At 36.5% G+C, this 20,646-nt stretch overlaps 1 pseudogene; it reads left to right on the top strand.

The window, feature by feature from the left end:
* Nucleotides 1-19,318, top strand: part of LOC107673209 (uncharacterized) — a 28,170-nt pseudogene extending 8,852 nt beyond the window's left edge.
* Nucleotides 19,319-20,646: the final 1,328 nt, after the last annotated feature.

Raw genomic sequence — 20,646 nt, 5'->3', positions numbered from 1 at the left:
GTTTTTCACTTCCAGCCTTCATGAACAATAATATATAGATTATAAGTGATTAAATACAAGATTAATAGTAGTTATAATTATTGGTAAAATGTGCTTGGAAAAAAATATAATCAGAATATCAACTTGCATAATAATTATGCATGCACTGTATTTTTCCTCTTCTGCTGTCGAGGTAATGCAAGGAATGTTGTGATTGGTTGTCAAGGCAGCCAACCAGAATTTAGCAGCCTCGTCTCTGATTGGCTGGAATTATGGCATATTGTAACGTTGGGTTGTGTTGAGCAAGCGAGCCGTTGGTATTTAGAGAGCACTGAGGGCGGGCATCAAGAGAACAAGCTAGTGAAACACTGCACGCGCAAAAGAGAAGGTCTGCACAAATCCAAAAACTTATTTTAAATGCAAAATTGATTTTCGTGCGCTCTAAATACTTTCTTCTTTGCGAGACAAACATTTTCTCCACAAAACTCAGTTCGCGCACGTGCAAAACGTGAAAGTCCTTCAAGGATTTCTTATCCTGTTGCGCCCTCTATAGGACCAGCGACTAGTCGACGTCAAGCTTAAAGCGTCATGGCAGAGCATTGAAGTCGACTAGTCGATTAGTCGATTAGTCTGTGCAACCCCTACTCCGCACGCAAGACAGGAGCATCGGCCGTCTTCACTGCCGTGAAGCAGATGCCACTGAACTTGGGGGGACGCCGAGCGAACTGAATCGCATAGCCGAGGCTGATGGTCCTCAGAAGCCAGCGAGACGGGCTGGGTAGGGCTAGCTAGGCACCCCGATACCGTGCAAGCGGGACCAGCAGATCCACCAACTTACCCGCAGTGGGGCAGCCAGGTGCAACGCAGGGACCCAACTCAGATGGCTCGTGGGCGGACCGAAGAGGGGTCTGAGTGTGCGGTGCAACACTTACCTGGTTCCACGGTTTGGCAGAGGGTGCATGAGTAGAGCCTTTGATAGTGCTCTCAGACCACCCACTGCTGCCCGCTGGTGACAGAGGAGGATGAGTGTGATACAGGACTGGCCTGTCCACGACTCTCCATCCCCTCTTGAGACCCAGAGATAGAGGAAACTGCTCCTTTGCCTAGGTTTTGGGTACCACTAACCGTGAGTTCAGCATCGGGACAAACAAAACAAAAGATTCTCCACCTGGCCCTCCTCCGGGGGGTGAGTGTGATGTGTTCACCATCTCCCGAAGAGCAGCTCCCTCCATCTCTGGGTCGCCCGTCTCCGGGCCTCTTACTCTTCCGCTTACCACCAGGTTTGGCAGGGGCCTGGATGGGTGGGGTGGCCGCCCTCCGACCGGCTCCACGGCACTGCTCGGTTGGAGGCGGCTGCGGTGCGGGAGCTGGCGCGAATGCAGGGGGACACCCTCGGCAACAAGCAGGCTGAGGCACTGCAGCCGGCGAACGTGTGGAGGCAGCAGCTGCCCGCCGGGGCAGGATGTGACGAATCGCCTCAGTATGCGCCTGTGCACCCGAGAACTGCTGGGAAAAGCTCTCGACTGCATCGCCGAAGAGGCCGGTCTGAGACACGGGGGCATTGAGGAACCACACAATATCGGCGTCCCTCATGTCTGCCAGACACAGGCAGAGATGGCACTCCTGGACCACAAGCGTGGACAGCGCACGACCCATAGAAATTGCAGTGACCTTCGTCGCTCGGAGCACGAGGTCAGTTGCGGTTCGGAGCTCCTTTAGATCATCCGGATCATGACCACCCTCGTGCAGGTCCTTCAGTGCCTTTGCCCCCCGAGGGTTTGTTCCCTGAGGGGTTTGCCACCACTGTAACCCTCAGACCGCCCATGCTACTGCCCGAAGTAGCCCTCGCTTGGCTGCCACCAGGACGGACACTAGATCGCGGCAGAGGCAATGGAGCTCCGCCCCCCCGGAGGAAATGGAGCCTTGTCCGCAGCTCCGAGATCCATGAATGCCTCAGCGTGTTTAATGCCCAGACACGTAAGGCATTAATGACTGTGACCGCATCCAGAAACGCACGGGTGAACGGCATCTTTAAAAAGACGATCTGTCGTCTTTACAAAGACGCACCCATGTAAGCTCTTTTTTAGAGAAATAGGCTCTTTCAGGGAAATGCTCTTTTACGTGTTGAGACGCACAGGGGAAATGGCCGCTTGCAGCACGACATGGGGTAGTGCAGCCTGAAGTGCGCAACCCAATCGACACAGGAACGACCACCGCTGAAGTGCCGTCCGCCAACACAAAAAGCTCCCTAGAGCGCGTTGAACTCGTCACAAACAAAGATATTGGTAGGAGCAGAACGATGTTATCGCTCGGCTCCGAAGTGAAAAGCTGGTGTGCATTGCACCGGTTGCCTTTTAATTCTCACGCTATGATCAGCGGCAGCTAGATGCAATCATCGCATGCCAATGTTGATTGGCTCTAGTTTACACTCGAAGTGGATTGGTCTCTCTAAGCAAGATCCCAATTCGTCGGTCACCGACGTGACGTCGAGAGTGACCGACTGAAAGGGAACCTAGTTATACAGTATCTGAGGTATTTGGCTTCTGCAGGGTGATGCACAGCCATGCTTCGGTGTTTCACTTTGCGAGTAAAAAAATGCTGTTCTCCATAATTTAGTCAATCAGGAAATAACTAGCAAATAATACAGTTCCATGGCAGTGCATTAGTGCTTTACAAAATATTAATTTGATGTTTTCAACTCTTTCTGTCTACAGGCAACCTTAAATCATGGATCAGGTTTTTCAGAATAACAAGAGAATTTGCTGTTTTTACGGTCGTTGTTTATTCAGGTAGGAAAATTCAAATTTCACGTAACAGAGGCCATGTTCATTATTTTGACATTAGCAGTAGCTATGTTTCCTTTACTTGTGCACAAATGTTTTGTTTTATGTTTCCCTACTTAGAATATTGAATTAGAATATTGCATAAAACATTTGCAAATAAAGCACCATTTCCATCCCGTGTTGAAGAAAAAAATCATCACTTCCTGGGAAACTGGCACAAGATATCAGTAATTAAGGTTGCTGCAACCGGGGAAGCTTGTGGCTCTTTTTTCCTTTCACAATAAATTACTTTTAGTAATAAATTACCTTTCACAATAAACTACACAATAACAAACACTGTCATGTTAATTCGGATGCCTGATGTTTGGGAATGCAACTGTGTGAGATTGAATTCAGTAAAACTTTGTTTGACACGCACTGTTCAGTTCATCACATCTTTATGCTGTTCTTGCTCAGGACATCATCTATCTTGTGTGACATTTATTTTTTTATTTTTTGATCTATTTCTATAGTTCTTTTTACCTATGGCTGGAGAAAGAGAGCACATGATACAGACACCAAACCTCGCATGTTTTCTGCAGTATTATTTGGAATTGTTGTGCTGAATTGTCTCATCTTGAGTATAGGTAAGAGTCTGTATGATCTGATTCTGTATACATTGTTGAAGCTAAATGGTAGGATAAGTATATACGAGCACAGATTTATTAGGTTGATAAGTTTATTACCAGTGGTTTTGTTCAAATACATTTTTAAATTCTACAATTACCAAAAATTATAATCAAATACATACAGAAGATGCAAAAAGTTTCCTTTTAGGCCTAACTGTGTTTGGTATGTTTGTTTTTTAGTTGATGTCTCAAGGCGTCCCAGTCAAGAGCGGCCAAGCAGGGCTTCCCATGCAACCAAACTCAGTGTGAACAATTTTTTGCAAAGTACTATTAATTCTAGAAAAATGTAGTTTAATATAAACTATGTGTTAATGAGTTGATAAAGCACATGAAAACAAAAGGGGAAAATAAATCTGAAATATATTTCTTGACTGTTACCACAGTCTGTTACTACTTAGACCAACTACAGGAATATCATGTCATCATGTAACATCATGTGACTAAGCCAAAACTGAGACATTTATCTTGTGTAATCAGCAGACCACAGTCATCCCCCACTGTGATTGACTGTATTTGTATACATACCATTAATGCTTGCCTTTCTTCTCTCTCCTTTTTGGTTAGGTTGCAGATACAAGCTCTTTATATTTTGTTTGATTATTTCTATCCTGTCTGATTGTCAACTGTTCCAGTTCATCATCTTATTTATTCCCTCTGAAGGTAACACCTGAATTCTGATCCCTTCATAATTTATGAAACTGACATGCAAAAAGTGGTAAAAATGCCACTTACATAGGTTTTTATTCTGTGTAAAAAATAACAATAAAATACAGTTCAGCCAGTGTCACACCTTGATGTAGAACTTGTAGAATGATACTTTTACATAAATGTACTTAAGTCATTAAGTATTCCACAAGAAAACCACTTCTAGACTGTCTTTTCAGTGATTGAACATTTATGTTTAAGAACTTCTGAGCAATTTTAATGCGTTTTAATGACACATTATTGACTGTTGATTTGTTTGAATGGGAAAATAATGGGCTGTTATTCTCTTATTTTAGAAATTTTTGTTGTGGTAGTTGTTCAGCCACTACTGCTTATCTCTATACCACTTTTACCTCGTCTGCAAGCAGAATTCAAATGTAAGTACATGCTAAATTCTTATTCTTGTATTTGTATAGGTGTGGAAAGAGTAAATCACATAATGTTCCTGTATGCATACATTTGTGAGGATTTTATGAATAGAAATACAACCTGTATAATGTTTACTTAAGTCGATATGAAACAGAAGTTGCTGTCCAATTTACAAACAAACTCTGATGTATTTGATTGAAACTACTAAGAAAAAGAAAAACTGGATGTGACTTTATTTTATCCACTGGTTGTTGATTGTATTCTGAAAAGTGAGCAGTGTTTACCAGAATAATAATAAAAAAAATAAAAAAATTTAATTCCACAAAGAAACACAAGAATAAATTGAGCACAATAAGACCAAAAACGCGCCTTAAAGGGAAAGCTCACCCAAATATGAAAATTACCCCTTGATTTACTCACCCTCAAACCATCCTAAGTGTTTATGACTTTCCTCTTTCAGACGAATACAATCAGAGTTATATTAAAAAATTTACTGGCTCTTCCGAGATTTATAATGGCAGTGAATGGTGGTACAGATTTTGAAGCCCAATAAAGTGCGTCTATCCATCATAAACCATAATCTCATAATCTCCTCCGATAACTGGCATACGCGAGTACACGAGAGAGTGGCGTTCCAGCGGATGATGTAGGACGTAGGCGTACCGTAAGCTCCGGTGAGAATATGCTAGTCTCTCGAAAACCAAGTTTTGTTTACAGCAAAGGAAAACCCGTCTCTCTTGGCTCATATCGAAAATCCTCCGACATTTTTCTTTACAAATCCTCATTTTGTACTTCTAATTCATGTTTTGTTTTGCTCTCTCCTCTGCGCTTCCACATTCGTCACTTTACACGTTTGTCACCGTGTTTGCCTACGTCCAGCATTATCTGCTGGACGTCACTCTCTCGTGAACGCGAGTAAGACAGTTAGCGGAAAAATATGCATATTTGTATTACCCAAATGCATCGAGAGACCTTTATTCACACCCCAGTGGATGGACGCACTTTATTTTGCTTAAAACTCTGGACCACTACCCAGCGCCATTATAAAGATTGGAAGAGCATCATGGGGTAATTTTCATTTTTGTTTGAACTATCCCTTTAAGAACATTAATTAGATCAATTTTGATTTCATGCCGACTCTAAATTGATTTGTATCAGACCTGAGATCAGTTTTAGTATGTGACATGTGAAATTTTAATAAATGCTGATGACCATCTTTACATTCACAGTTCTCCGCCATAGATGAATAACATTATTGTGGATAATAACAATAACACTCCTGGATATCATTCTATTGATTTATTTTCTTCTAGCCATATTGGCAAGAGAGAGAGGTATATGTTGCCTTTCCTTTTAGTCATTAAAAAAAAAAACATATATAAAGTTGTAAAGAAAAATATTTTTTAAATAGATTTGTTGTGGGACAAGTTTACCAAATAAGCTAGGTTTATTTCAGTTAGTCTGACTTCTTGTCAGTTGATTTGGTTCAAAATAAGTCAGACTAACTGAAATAACCCTGGCTTATTTGGTAAACTTGTTTTATGAAGCAGCCCCCTGATGTAAGGACTAATTGTTGTTGTTGTTGTTATTATTATTATCTTGGCCTGGGACAACGATTAATGTATATTTTCTAGATCCAACAGGACATTTTTCTACTTAGTGATAAGTGGTATCCCACATAATAGCTAATAATTTGACATATCTTTAGAGTCCACATAACATTTTTTTGTTTTTGTAAGACATGTTGAGCTGATAAAAATTTCTTGATTTTAATTAACAGAGTACTTGGAATGGACCTGCGTCATTTTATTTATAGAAATTCTGAAGATGATAGTGGTCTTTAAAGAAAATGTGCAAGGTATTATCCATCACTGACTTAAATGTTTGCTATGCCCTTTATTACCCCATACTGTAATTATAAAAAAGCATACAAATATGGTGCTAAGAAGTAGAAAGTATTTGGTATGTCTTACATATGCAAATAAAAAAATAAACCACTAACACTATGCTGTTTGTAATTATAATGCATAAATAGTTATATTATTGGTTAATTAATACATAGATATACCACATAAACAATCTGTCATAAAAGCACATTTGTGTTCATTGAAGTAGGAGTACACAACCAATTTACAAAACTAAAGCTAACTTTACCATACAAATGTAGTCTGTGTCGTTTGTGTTTTAACAGAGGCAGAATGTTCAGTAGTCGAGAGACGAAGACAACAGACTGAGGCAAGCCAACAAGTATCAAATGCATGTAATTACTATCTGCTAAATCCTAATACAAATCCAAATCATTTTTTCCCATGATTTACTTGTAATTGTATTTATGCTATTTGGCATAAAGCAAATTTGACAGTATTGCATAGAAAAGAGATCTGCATAATTAAAGCAACTATTTGATTGTTTGCTTGTTTAATATATCATGATACATTTTATATATATATATATATATATATATAATTTGAATCATGATATATTAGTATTAGCCCAGTATTGTATTTGCCTGAAATGAGCTGTTGAGTCACTGATATATTTGCAAATATCTATAATGCTGATTTGCAACAGATTCAGTGATTGAAATGAAGGAGGTTAAACTCTGGTAAAACATATAACTGCATCAAATTAAACGTGTCCAGTAGGGGGAGCCAGCGTTATTTACGTTTGGCCTTTTATACAGTAATTCTAATTTTGCTAAATCAGTTATTAACATTTTTAAACAACTTAGTCTCTCTTATCTCTGCTGTCACATAGGGAGGATTGTTACATCTGGGTAAGTTCAGATTTTTAATAAATGTCAGGGTAATGATGATCATCAATATAAGGTTTGATCGTTGCGTGTAGTAAAGATGTGTAGTTGCCAAATAGCAATGTCTTGTTTTTAACAGAACACAGAATCATGAAATGGAGAATCTGACTGATCCTGATGTTTCACAGACACAGATATGAGAAACCGACTCATCTATATTTATCCTGTACTCTGACTGCTCTATCTGTCTGCAAAAGAGGAGTTCCTCTGGAGTAAACAAAACAACAAACTGAGACTGAAAACTAAATTGTAAAGCTGACGGTCTGGTGACATTCTGTTACAAATAACTTGAATAGTTTTGTATTGGTTGCCAACTCATTTCAAAAGTAAAACATGCTGTATTTTTGTGGCAGTATTAGGTTTCTTCTAATAATTCTGATAAATAAAAATTTTTTTTTTTTTTCATAAACAGAGGTACAGCTCTTATGTACAGCAGTGCCTTGCAAAATTATTCATACCCACTGAACTTTTCCACATTTTGTCACATTACAACCACAAACAAAAATGTATTTTATTGGGATTTTATGTGATGGACTATCACAAAGTGACACATAATTGTGAATTGGAAAGAAAATGATAAATGGTGTCCACATTTTTTTTACAAATAAATACCTGAAAAGTGTGAAAAGTATCACAAAAAAAAAAAAACAGCTGTGGATCATCCAGGTAACAACACAGTATTAAGAATCAAGCATATGTAAACTTTTGAACGGGGTCATTTTATAAATTCAACTACTATTTTCTCTTGTGGACTATATGTAAACGTCTTTTATGTGAAATATCTTATTCAGGTCAATACTAAATAAAAAACAACATGTATTTTGTATGATCCCTCCTATCTTGGTGAAATAATTAGGCCTAACATTTTGCAGATACTGCAGAGTGTATGTCAAATTTTGACCTGAACTGTAACTACTGAAGAACTTTGCTCTCTCCCACCGGAACACTGTGAGGCAAGGGAGGGGGACTCAAAATGTTCAAAAACTGAAAACGCTTTTCTTTTTTTTCTTTTTTTTTGCTCTGTTTGCATTTATATTGTTTTACTTACACAATTATTGTAAGTATATAACGTCTCAGGTTACTTATGTAACCATGGTTCCCTGAGTAGGGAACGAGACACTGCGTCCTCTAGGGGTCGCTATGAGGGGGACGCCTCGTCGTGACCCGTGTCTCGCAGTGCACGCCGATTGCCCCCTCGGAGGCATCGCGTGCGTGCTCTTCGCCCAAACAAATAACGCATAGATCGTGTGTGTCATCAGATGTTAAACAACGTCAACACGGATGCACACATCCTTAAACACTTTGCTAGTGCTCGTCATAATGAGATGAATAGAGATCGCTCTTACCACAGAATTGTTTTTTTGTTTTTTTTTGCACACTTCAAACAAAACAGTCAATGAAGACGAAGAAGAGAATGATGTGTGCTCCCGGCGCCTGTTTATACTATAGTCGCACCGGTAGTGACGTCATGGCTGTCGCCGGCCAACGAGTTGGTGTTTTTTCAATGTATGCTTCAGACACGGGTCACGACGAGGCGTCCCCCCCATAGCGACCCCTAGAGGACGCAGTTCGAAGTTCCCATGAAAGGGAACTAATTGGATGGGTTTGTGCCATCTAGTGGTTAAGAAAAAATACGTCGATATCTGAGATATGGTGGCTGCACTTTAGTAGGCCAGTTTAAATGACTTTTTATTTGAAACGTGCATAACTTTTATGAGAGAAACAGACACAAAACAATCATGCAAACAAGGAAACAGCAGGAGAAGTAGGAGTGCCACCATACCATTTCTCGGTATGACGAAACTATCGAATTTGACATTTGCACAGCTTGTTTCTTCTGTGGATTCTGATATATCCCGTCTCCTCATCTTGATGTGAGCAAGTTGGATTCAGTGCAAGCATAAAAAATATACTGACATTAGTGTGCGTAACTGCACTGCAAACTTTGATCATAGTTATTCTATAGTATTTTGAGTGTCTAATATTATGTACAATTAACACACCAGGTGTTTGAAAAGGTCATTCCAATCCCTTTTTGCATGAATATATATTATTACGTATGGTAGATAGGCAGTATTTCATTGATAAATAGATTTTAGAGCTAGTATTTTATTATGCTTCTTCTGTGTTTATTTGGTTGTCTATTCTATACCATGAAAGAAACAAACAATGAGATTAAAATGATCCAAACCTGTTCGTGTGATAGGCTACAGCGCGTCTTCGTGGCACTCACTTATGAAATTCTAATAGGCTACATGAAACACGCACTGTAAGTCAACGTTTGTATGTTTGTGCAATTGATTTTATGTGTGTTTAGCCAACAGTGCGATGTTGGGCTGGCAGAAGATTTTGTTGTGGGAATTTCTGATTAAAAAAGCGAAACTACAAGGACGTCTTCAGACGTGAAGGCTATTCTCGTATGAAAACCTGCTGATAAAAAGCTCTTTTACATAAATTATTATAGTTATCAAATTTTTATACATAATGGTAACTGGGTGTATTTTTATGTGTGTACTTCTGCTATTCGCTGATGGTACGTAGCCTATTATCAATGTACTTGAAAGTAGCATTTGCGTTTTTCTTCCTCATTTTATACATTAATCAGATTGTGTATTCATAGGCTTCATTGTGCACGGGCCCTCTGGTCCTGTGGTTTCTCCTCTGGGATCTTCAGTGGTTTTGCCCTGTTATGTTGATGAACTCTTACTAATGGAAGGTCTGGAGGTGGAATGGAGAAGAACAGACTCAGAGACTCTGGTTCATCTGTTTCTGGATGGCAAGAGTCGACCAGAGGCCCAGCAGCAGGATTATTATGATAGAGCTCATTTCTTTACTGATCAGATTCAACATGGAAACTTCTCTCTCCGTCTGGACAATCTGAGAGCTGAAGATGAGGGACGATACACATGTAGAGTTTACAGTCAGCAGGATTCTGGTGAAACGGTGGTTCAAATAAAAGATGCTGGTGAGTAAAAACCTAATTTTGTTAATCATGAAAATATTTTAAGCTCCTACTTCAGTTTTATTCTATGTTATTATTTCAGAGCATTTGCTAGTATCAGGATCAGGTGAGTCTGTATCTGCGTCTGTGGTGAGGACGTCACTCTGAACTGTTCTGTAGACTCTCACATCAAACCTGAACACATTGAGGTTTCATGGCTAAGGACAGATGGAGATATTCTGGTTCTGCTCTTCCAAAACAATGAGACTTTACCAGATTCATCAGATGGGCAATAGAGAGACAGAGTTGAGTTCTTCACTGCTGAGATCCCCAAAGGAAACTTCTCTCTCAGACTGAAGAGTGTCAGAACTGAGGATAAAGGAGTTTACATGTGTTTAGTGTTTTCTGGAGGACTTTCAGCCAATGCAACTGCAGAACTGGAGCAACTGGGTGAGTCGAAAAACATAGCAAAAAATAAGGAAGTCTCTATACTAAGTGCAAATAGCCAACCGTTCCCATTCAGTGGCTGGGAATGGGCACTGTAGGTCCACTGATAAGAAGTAGGACAGGAGAGAATTGTATAATCCAGTGGTATTCGTGCCAAAAAAGCATAAAAAGCATTTGATTTATATCTTATGCCTTGTGAGGATTTAATGGAAAAACTCGGTAATGCTAAGCTTATCAATACCATCGATCTAAGTAAAGGGTACTGACATGTGTCTGTGGACCTAGAGTCGTGAGAGATGACAGCTTTCCATATGCCGAGGGGTCTGATGCATTGAATCAAGAGCAGCATGAAATCAATGATAAATCATGCAAATTATGAATTACACTGCAAAGCTGATGTGATTTAGACCTTATTTCAGACATTCCTGGCAAAAACAATCAAGAAAAACTAGTAAAATGTACCTCCAAGGTTCCATTAAATATCTGACAGAATTTTGAGTAAAATAATGCCACGAAATGTCTATATGTTTAAAAACATATATGTCGTACATTTTATAGTAGTTATGTACATTGTTTTTGCTGCGTGTCTAAATAATTGTTACACTAAAATGAATAGAAATAAAATAACACAACATTAGGCTACACAAATTTTGACGAGATTGTGATGAATATTGTGTTGTAAAAAGACAAGCTCACTTGTAAAAAGTCACTTTGAATAAAAGCGTCTATATTTTAGCAAAACATAGCCCACAACACCAATCTTCATTTAACAAGAAACAACAAAAAGGAAAAACAGTGGACAAAAACTCAAATTTTCATGATCAAGATTTTATTATAGCTCTGTCTAACCTTCTTGTCATTGGCTATTATTACACCATTGCTCAGATATAGGCTATTTAGCTGCAATATAAATAGAATATTCCATTGATAGTTTGTGTGAAAAACATCTATCACTATTTATTTACACAGTTTATTTGCAAGATGCTACTGTATTTGTTTATACTCTTGCAAAAAGCATCTACCCTTTTTGTACAGTTTAAATAGGGTCAATTCAACCAAATTCCTCCTGCTCAAATGTTTGTTATGGTCTCTCTGAGGAAGGCGCAGAAGACAGGATAATCCACAACGAAAATCTCTAATATTATATTGCACATAAACTCAGGCAAGGAAACAGCTCAGGGTAGTCATAACATCCAACATGAAACATCAAACAATCACTGACAAACTACTGAACAGAAGGAAGACTTTAAGTAGGGCAGCTGACGAGGGGAAAACTTCAGTTTTATTCTATGTTATTATTTCAGAGCATTTGCTAGTATCAGGATCAGGTGAGTCTGTATCTGCGTCTGTGGTGAGGACGTCACTCTGAACTGTTCTGTAGACTCTCACATCAAACCTGAACACATTGAGGTTTCATGGCTAAGGACAGATGGAGATATTCTGGTTCTGCTCTTCCAAAACAATGAGACTTTACCAGATTCATCAGATGGGCAATAGAGAGACAGAGTTGAGTTCTTCACTGCTGAGATCCCCAAAGGAAACTTCTCTCTCAGACTGAAGAGTGTCAGAACTGAGGATAAAGGAGTTTACATGTGTTTAGTGTTTTCTGGAGGACTTTCAGCCAATGCAACTGCAGAACTGGAGCAACTGGGTGAGTCGAAAAACATAGCAAAAAATAAGGAAGTCTCTATACTAAGTGCAAATAGCCAACCGTTCCCATTCAGTGGCTGGGAATGGGCACTGTAGGTCCACTGATAAGAAGTAGGACAGGAGAGAATTGTATAATCCAGTGGTATTCGTGCCAAAAAAGCATAAAAAGCATTTGATTTATATCTTATGCCTTGTGAGGATTTAATGGAAAAACTCGGTAATGCTAAGCTTATCAATACCATCGATCTAAGTAAAGGGTACTGACATGTGTCTGTGGACCTAGAGTCGTGAGAGATGACAGCTTTCCATATGCCGAGGGGTCTGATGCATTGAATCAAGAGCAGCATGAAATCAATGATAAATCATGCAAATTATGAATTACACTGCAAAGCTGATGTGATTTAGACCTTATTTCAGACATTCCTGGCAAAAACAATCAAGAAAAACTAGTAAAATGTACCTCCAAGGTTCCATTAAATATCTGACAGAATTTTGAGTAAAATAATGCCACGAAATGTCTATATGTTTAAAAACATATATGTCGTACATTTTATAGTAGTTATGTACATTGTTTTTGCTGCGTGTCTAAATAATTGTTACACTAAAATGAATAGAAATAAAATAACACAACATTAGGCTACACAAATTTTGACGAGATTGTGATGAATATTGTGTTGTAAAAAGACAAGCTCACTTGTAAAAAGTCACTTTGAATAAAAGCGTCTATATTTTAGCAAAACATAGCCCACAACACCAATCTTCATTTAACAAGAAACAACAAAAAGGAAAAACAGTGGACAAAAACTCAAATTTTCATGATCAAGATTTTATTATAGCTCTGTCTAACCTTCTTGTCATTGGCTATTATTACACCATTGCTCAGATATAGGCTATTTAGCTGCAATATAAATAGAATATTCCATTGATAGTTTGTGTGAAAAACATCTATCACTATTTATTTACACAGTTTATTTGCAAGATGCTACTGTATTTGTTTATACTCTTGCAAAAAGCATCTACCCTTTTTGTACAGTTTAAATAGGGTCAATTCAACCAAATTCCTCCTGCTCAAATGTTTGTTATGGTCTCTCTGAGGAAGGCGCAGAAGACAGGATAATCCACAACGAAAATCTCTAATATTATATTGCACATAAACTCAGGCAAGGAAACAGCTCAGGGTAGTCATAACATCCAACATGAAACATCAAACAATCACTGACAAACTACTGAACAGAAGGAAGACTTTAAGTAGGGCAGCTGACGAGGGGAAAACAGGTGAAGGGAGTTAATAATGACTAACGAGCAAATTAATCAAAAACCATGGAAACTAATAGACGAGGGGACTCGGGGAAATGTGGAGGCAGAACCAGAACAGAAACAGAACATAACCATGACAGTTTGATTTTGCTAACATTTAGTTTAACCATTGGCATATAATCTAACAACGATTGCTAAAGTCAACATTTTACTAACAGATCTACTAATCTCTGTGTAAAAGTAACATAATGATGCTGCAATCTTTCTGAAGTCATTTTTAATCTCCTGTAATTGGGCTCAGAATCTCAGGATAAAATTGTCATTTTGACCCCCTCTACAAAATATTGGATTACTCCGTAAATATTCATCCTATTTAATATTTTGGCTTTCTTTTTCATTTATGTATTTCTTTCACCAGAAAAAAAACCCAAATAATATATATATATATAATATGTAATTTTTTCATAATTATTCCCCGGTAGGAAACGATGACTAATTATCAAATTGATTCAGTGCAGATGTAAATGTTATACCTGATGTTTGTGTTTCACAGGTTTCTCTTCTTGGCACATAGCTGTGTTATTTTTCTGTTTTGCTGCTGGATTTGGAGCTGTGCTTCTGCTCTGCTGTCTGATCTACTGCAGATCAAATAACACTGGTGTGTTTGGAAGAGAATTGTTCTCACCTGTGGTACTTAACTCTGTATGTGTATCTGTAAGTGTCTCAAGTGGATTGTTTTACATCTTCCAGTCACCAGCAGAACAATCAGGAATCTTCAGCATTCTCTGGTCTTTTATCCAAACATCTGTATGTTCTTTGCCTTTATCTTCTGGGGTCTTACTGAAGGTGAGTGCAGTACAGTAGTTTAGCGTCTTAGATATTGTAATTATGTACAGAACAATATTAAGAATATGTCAGATTTTCTAAGTGTTGTAATGTAGTGCTAATGTTTCATGATGAGAAAAGTTTTTTGTCTCATGTCATCTAATACCCATCATTTAATATTCTGTTCCATAACTTCTGATTGAGACCATCACTTGCTGTGCTCTTAATATTCTGAGGTCTTTAATGTTGATTTGGGCTTTGTCTTATTTAAATTATCTTCAAGGTATGTTTACAATCTAAATATTTTATTTTTTTCAATGAGAAATATGTTGATGATGACATTTTAACACTTGACATATTTTAAGAGATTAATGCTGTTAGTTAAATACATGATGTAAAATATTGAAATGTGGCTAAGAGTTCTAAGCCTAACTCAAGCTGAACACATGGAGACAACACATTTTTAAAATCGAGGAATTCAGGTTGACTCGCGACCATGCTTTAATATTTGATATTTTGGGAATAAGAATATTTCAAATTTGTCTGTTTGCCAACAGAGGGGGATACAATTTACTCAAGCAGGACAGAACTAACAAACATTGTTGAGCTTTATAATAAAATATTAATTGGATGTAATGTTGTGTGCTTACAGACAACCTTAAAACATGGATCAAGTTTTCAAGTAGAAAAAGAGAATTAGCTGTTTTCACAGTCGTTGTTTATTCAGGTGGGTAAATCCGAATTTTGCACAGCAGAAGTCATGGACATTATTCTCACATTAAAAGCAATTAAAAGCATTTCACAAATTTAAATGATATCTGTCTGCTTGTAGGGCATTTATTCCGCATTACTCCATTATAGATAGATAGATAGATAGATAGATAGACTGATTGATTATAACGCCTGAAAGGCAGACTGCCAGGTTGAAATGATAAAATGACCAGAAAAAAAAAACATAAACCATCTAATTTTTTTAAAATTAATTGACAAATAATTTTCACAACAATATTGGGGCTAGACTGTCAATATTAAATTGAAATAGCAAATATTTAAATTAAAATGTAAAGTTTAGTTTCCATTTCATTTTCTGTTTTCTTTATTTTACAATTTCATTTTCAAAGCCATCCAGTATGTAACTTCTATGATAATCGGTAGGTGGGCCTCACTGTTTAAAAGAGGTAGAGAGTCTGAGGAGGTGCACAACAGAAAGCATTTACATTCATGCATTTAGCAGATGCTTTTATCAAAAGTGACTTACATTTCATTATGTGAGGTGTACATTTGATCAGTTTATGCTTTCCGTGGGAATCAAACTTGACATCAGCATTGCTAGCCATACTCTACAGTTTGAGCTACAAGAATAAATAAATGGGCTATGTGAAAGTTGGACTGGAACTATAATTAATGTTGACAAATATTAGTTGTTTACACAGGATTCAAACATACTGCATGAGCAGCACATTTTAGAGCCCATAATAACACGTTTTTACGTAGGACTTTGATTTTTTATTTGTGTCATGGTTATTGCTTTAGCATTGAGAAGGAAATAAAAATGTATTTATTTTTCACATACTTTTTTAATATTGGCAGGTTTTTTTTTTTGCATTGCTATTGTGAACATTTAAAATAATAATCAAATCACTTCTGTTTTTACTTTTGACACATAATTTGGGGACATTTTTCAATAAGGAAATGTTAATCTGCTTTTCATTACTTCATATAAAATGGGCACAACCTGCCTTTCATACCTTTTAATGTGCTTTAATAATAACAATGGGGGTGAGAATTTAAAATATGGGGGGGAAAATTCATCATTCTGAAATAAGATTAGGTACTTTTGCACACATACATCTCCACATACATTAGAACAGCCTTATTTAATCAAAACGACAAATATTGCACAATTCACTCATTCTTAAGGTCTATCATTTTCTTGCAGTTACACTTGTCATTTTTATATATTTTTATTTATTTATTTACTTTTTTTGCATCTAATTTTGATCTGTTCTTCTGGCAGTGTTTTTGATAGATGCCTGGATAAAGGCTGCAAATAAGAACTCTGCATGGCACATAATTTTTGGAATGTTCTATGGATGTGTTGTGCTGTTCTCTTTCATTTTGAGTAGAGGTAAGAGTTTTTGAATTATTTGTTTTCACAAGTTGGTATAGCTTATATATAAGTGTCAGGCTGAGTAAAAAAACAAAAGCTCCAGAAGGCTGAGAAAAAAAGAGAGTGCAGGAAAAAGAGGAACAGCAAAGAGAAGAAAAGTTAAGGAAAGGGAGTGAGCATATAGTTTACATGCACTGTAAAAAAAAAAAAATCTGTGACAGGCAGCTGTGGTTGCCAGAATTTCACCGTAAAAAATATGGTAGCAACATTTTAGGTTTTACAGACTTAACTTAAATTCACAATAAAGATGTGATGAGCATCCGTTCATTTTTTATTATTATTTTTAAGGTTTTATTAGGATGCATGTGAAGTGGGTCTGGTTATATTTTCTGTCTCTGGCACAATTCTTCCTACTGTTTTCCTCATTTGGACTTCCCAGTCCAGGTAAATTGCACCTGAGTACAATTCCCTTCACGCTTAGATTATTAAATACAGTAATATGAATACAGTAATGAGCAATACTTACAAAAACTACATTAATGACACGAATGAAGCAACTGAAAATAGACTCTTTATTTGATTCTAACATGTATGTTGTCTTTTGAGCAATCAGGACATTATGTACTATTATCTTGTTTGAATTGAAAATTGACCTGTAATCTTGTTTTAGCTTTTCTAGCTGCGCCAGTGGTTCAGGCAATACTGCTTATGTGTATGCGAAGTAAGTGCATGTTATTGCGACTGTGTAGTTAAATTCAGTAATATTAAAAGTAAAAAAATTGTGATTATGAATGTTATGCTGTTGGATAACATTTGCTCAACAGTGATTTACAAATGTTCAATTCAGCTATCAAATCTGAGATTAGTTGAATTATGTGAACTGTGATGGTTTGTTTTTTCCACAGCTAGCTTCTGGAAATTAGTGATAACATTATATATCATCCTAGTGGTCTATGTTCATGTATGCATATTTGGAAGAGAGAAAGGTATGCTACTTACCTTTTTTGTCACACTATAGTTTGGGGAACAATTCTCACTATTAACTAACTATTAATTATGACTGTTGCCTCAATAAACTCATAATTTGCTGCTTATTAATAGTTAGTTGGTAAGTTTAGGTATGGGGTGGATTAAGGGATCAATATGCTAGTAATATTCATGCTAATAAGCAACTAGTTAATAGTGAGAACTGGTCCCTAAAGTGTTATCAATTTATTTATTTATTTTTAATAAAGGGAATCATGGAAAAGTTAAATATGTTGTGGTGAACATAAATAAATTCTTTTTAATTGACAGAATACTTGCAGTGGACCTTTATGGTTGTATTTCTTGAAGTTCTGAGGATTATGGTGGCCTTTGAAGACCGAGATTATGTTATTGGTAATATCCATCATAATGCATGTCCTTTATAACCACACTCTGTAATTATAAAAGAGCATACTATGGTGTTATGAAAATCAGAAATTAGATAACTGTTATACATTTTACAAGTTATATATAAAATATAATGAAAGCAAAATGTATGAATCAAATTTCTGCAAGTTTATTATCAAGCATACATTTTTTTTTTAAAAATTTTTATCACATGAGCAAGACTGAGGATTAACTGAATATACACATGGATCTCATTTGTAATTATTCTTTAATTCTTTGATAATTAATTCTTATTTTAATTACCCAGACAGTGTTTTGTACTTTCTATACTGCACACACTGTCACCTTTGTTGGCCAAAAGAAGTGCTACTGAAATGTCATCATATCACGTAAATGTAATGATAAACTCTGAAATGTATCCTAACCAAATTTATGCCTTGATGCTTCAAATATTTTCACCATATTTTTTCAACAATTAATTTTTTTACACTTAATGTTTGATGTAGAAGGCACAGTATAGTGTCATATTATCAGTAATTGAACATGTTATTTGTTCTTTTGACCTTTGAATGTGATTTCATTTTTGTTTTTACACAGAGGCAGAACATTCAGAAGCACAGAGACAACAACAACAGACCGAGACGAGCCAACAAGGATCAAATACATGTAATTACTGACTGCTGACAATATGAATCACTTTATGATTTACCCAATATTTATTAAAAAACCCTCTTAACTCTGTTAAAGCAATATAATATAGATACAATTCTATAGTAGAACATAGAAAAGAAATCTACTCAAATTAACATACAAATATAGTGTTCAGTGGTAACAATTGTTTAATGTATTAGTGCAACTATTTGATTTGTTTGTTGTGTGTGTGTGTGTGTGTGTGTGTTAGTGTCTCTTTGTCATAAAATCATGTTCATGTTTGGAGCAGTTGGTCTTGTTTTGTTGAACTCTGGTTCACTGACAGCAGAACTGATCCTGAAAGCACGTGAGTGATTGTAATATTTTCAAATCACACAGAGTTATCTAATCTAACACACTGTAATACACTGTGTCTTTAGGAAATATACACAACAAATTACAGTGCAATTACTAAACATTGCTTGACCTTTTTGTTTTCCAATGCCTTAATTTTGTTTCTGTTTTCATATGTAGTATTTTAATTGTAATTCTTAGGAAATGGTGAGCATGTCGTGAAGGATCTGAGAGTCATAGTGTTTCTCTCTGAATGTGTTTTTGTCTTATATTGGATGATTTTACAAATATGTGCTTTCTGTAAGTATCTTCTAACATATTTTTAAAAGAGACTCAGTTGATTAAATCAATCTGACTGTCAAATGTATGACTCGATGAATATTAACATCATAAATAATGAGCCAGACTCATGTATTTTGGTGAAATCTGTGTTCGGTTTATTAAAAAGTTATATGGCTCAGTAAAAAAACAGCCAAAAAATCCATCCAAACAGGTACTTAAAGAGCTAAAGACGAACCAACAATATTTATAGTACACAATGCCAAGTTTAAAGTGTAAATTAGTGTATACAGTGTGCTACAGATATCACTTTACGCTCATGCTTTTAACCCTCGGCAAAGGTGTTTCACACTAACTTTAAGCAGGGTTAGCACCACATTTCTCTGTCTTTAAAATTGATATATTAAATGCATTATGTTAACTAAAAAAATATTTCATTAGTCACAAAAATTTTTATTATTAGTAGGATACTTTATGAAAACAAGTGGGCCATTTTAGCCAAAATATCTAAATTGTGCATACAGTGTAAACACAACCTGATTTACTCACTGTGGTTTTAATTCTCCTAAAGCTAGTCAACATCCTAAATGTTGATAATATTAAATATTTACATGATTGTAAATGTAACATGTCATGTAAATAATTTTCTTTTCTTTAATGCCTCCTGTCATATAATGAAGATTAAGCCTGGGTAAGTGCAGGTTTCTTTCTTTCTTTCTTGCAATGCAGCTGTATATATGAAGCCTATAGTTAGTTTTTAATTATGTTTCCTGTCACAGATTTATATGTAAACAAGGGAACTCACTTCAATGATGCAGATTTCATCTCAGGTTAATGTAATTATTATCATGTTACAATGTTTAGGCTGATCTGCAGTATAAGGTTTTGAAAGATGTGTTCAGTTGTATAGATGCCAGTTTCTTCTTCTTTCTTTCAAAAACACAGAACACACCAGAGATTTATACAGTACATGGAGAATCTGTCTGCACCTGATTCTGATGTTTCACAGAGACATGAGAAATGAGAAACAGACTCTTCCACACTTTGTTCACTCTGCAAAACCATGAGAACCTCAGCAGTAAAGATCAACAAGCTGAGAGCTAAGCATTTGTTTGGTTGTCTTTCACCAGTTGCAATACTTTGGGGTTTTAAGTACCAAGGTGTGTGAAAATGTCAGTCTGTTTGTCTTTATTAAATTCAATATTTTTTAAGTCAGCATGAAGGACCTGAACATATATAATGTTGGCAGTGATCAGGCATACGGTGTAGCAGACATTATTTACTATTTCAACTAATAGTGGTAAAGTAACACAATTGATTGAACCAAATTTAAATATATGAAAACATATTTATGCAATGTTTAAAATGAACTGGAAATTAAGTGTTCTGTCAGTTATGTGTCTGAATTGCTAGTTTAAGTTTGTGTAACTGTAACGGGCGGATTTAGTGATTTGGGGGCCCCA

This window comes from Sinocyclocheilus anshuiensis, unplaced genomic scaffold, assembly GCF_001515605.1.
Source record: "Sinocyclocheilus anshuiensis isolate Anshui unplaced genomic scaffold, SAMN03320099.WGS_v1.1 scaffold724, whole genome shotgun sequence".
Classification (NCBI taxonomy): Eukaryota; Metazoa; Chordata; class Actinopteri; order Cypriniformes; family Cyprinidae; genus Sinocyclocheilus; species Sinocyclocheilus anshuiensis.
The sequence above is the reverse complement of the archived record's forward strand: the minus strand, read 5'-3'. Positions and strand labels throughout refer to the sequence as shown.